The sequence below is a fragment of the Urocitellus parryii genome, chromosome 7 (assembly GCF_045843805.1).
Source record: "Urocitellus parryii isolate mUroPar1 chromosome 7, mUroPar1.hap1, whole genome shotgun sequence".
Classification (NCBI taxonomy): domain Eukaryota; kingdom Metazoa; phylum Chordata; class Mammalia; order Rodentia; family Sciuridae; genus Urocitellus; species Urocitellus parryii.
The window spans coordinates 47,931,467-47,933,315 of NC_135537.1; the positions used below are offsets into that span (position 1 = coordinate 47,931,467).

General features: G+C 42.1%; 1 non-coding gene across 1 annotated transcript; it reads right to left on the reverse strand.

Moving 5' to 3' along the window:
* Positions 1–325: 325 nt before the first annotated feature.
* On the reverse strand, positions 326–395 carry Trnav-cac (transfer RNA valine (anticodon CAC)). Its single transcript has one exon. It is a non-coding gene; the product is annotated as a tRNA-Val (tRNA).
* Positions 396–1,849: the final 1,454 nt, after the last annotated feature.

The window sequence follows — 1,849 nt, forward strand, 5'->3', positions numbered from 1 at the left end:
CTTGAAACTATAAACTCTTAATAAAATTTTACAGCAATTAGAGACAGAAAGGGGAGAGACAGAGACAGAGAAACAAGTGTAATCAACTAAAAGAAGAGATGTTAATTTTTTTCATTGAAAACATTCCCAAAATTAAGTATAAAAAGAAAATCATGTAAAAATGTGTTTGCTTTCAAAGTTTTTAAGATGGCTAAGTCACAATACAAAGGGCACAGAATTATACCTGCAATTAGATACGGAGTATCTTGTGTTAGTCAGCTTTGACCAAAATATCTGACATAAACAATTTAGAGGAGGACATTTTTATCTTTTGTGTGTGTGTGTGTGGTGCTGGGGATTGAACCCAGGGCCTTGTGCATGTGAGGCAAACACTCTACCAACTGAGCTATATTCCCAGCCCAATGAGGGCATTTTTATTTTGGCTCACAGTTTCAGAGGTTTCAGTCTGTGGTTGATTTCTCCATTACTTTGGGCCTAAGGTGAGACAGAAATCATGGTGGAAGGGCATGGAAGAGGAAAGTTGATCAGCTCATAGCAGCCAGGAAGAAGAGGACAGTGGTGAGGGGACCAGGGACAAGATATAGTCCCCCAAGGCACACCCTGAGTGACCTACTTCCTCCAACCATGTTCCACCTGTCTACAGTTTCCACCACCTCCCACAGTCTATCCAGCTGTCAGTGGATTAAGCCATTGATGAGGTCAGAGCCCTCATGATCCAATCACTTCTCAAAAATCACTGGACAGTGCTGCATTGGGGACCAAGCCTTCAACACATGAGTTTGGGGGGACATTCCAAATCCAAAACAGGACAGTTCTCAACATATTACTTTTACTATCTGTATGTTTAAATATTTTTTTTTTTTGAGAGAGAGAGAGAGAGAGAGGGAGGGAGGGAGGGGGAGAGGGAGAGAGAGAATTTTTTAATATTTATTTTTCAGTTTTTGGTGGACACAACATCTTTATTTTAATGAGGTGCTGAGGATCGAACCCAGCGCCCCATTCATGCCAGGCGAGTGCATTACCGCTTGAGCCACATCCCCAATCCCTATCTGTATGTTTAAATGTGTTTTAAAATACAAGTATAGTTTTATATCAATGGCTCTGAATAACACTGATTTTTACTTTAAAATGTATCAGCCATCTCCACTTGGATAAGGATGAGCGTTCAGAGAGGAAGAGATGCACAGCAGTGGTTGCTCTCTGTTGACACCAGGAGGGCCTGACTGGGGTGTGACTTCATCATGTCTGAGATATTGGGCTTTCTGTTTCTTTGACACAGACAATGCACTGCTTCTCTACTCAGATGCATTTTCTAGATCTAGACAAAAGCATGACAAATGGGTATTTGATTAGCACAAATCCCCTCCAACTGCTAGAAAAATAGCTGATTGTCCAGGCTGTGGTGAGGCCTGACCAATGGCCTTTTTGTTCTCTGGTGAGTGTGTGTTTGTCTTGAGTAGAGATTAAATGAAACACTGGTGATTTTGCCTCTTGGATTCTCCCCAGATCTATCTGCTTTTTCCTTCTCCATCACTATTTCTCTGTTCCAAAGTACTATCTCTTCTCATCTGCCTCCCCATTGGCCTTCCTCCCTTCCCCATGCTTCCTTACCTGAAGTTACCCACGGCCTTTTAGAATGCATACCCGCTGTATCCAGTACCATCTGCGCATGTCCCTTCCCACTCACCACTAGCATTTCCCACCTCCCACATCGGTTTAAATGACCACCCATTGCTCCTTAGGTAAAATATAATAATTATTAGCATGCTTATATGTAGATCTGAGCCATCGAACTTCCCTGACTTCATCTTAAAGTACTGTCTTTCTTGCTTTCTTTGTAGCATCCTCA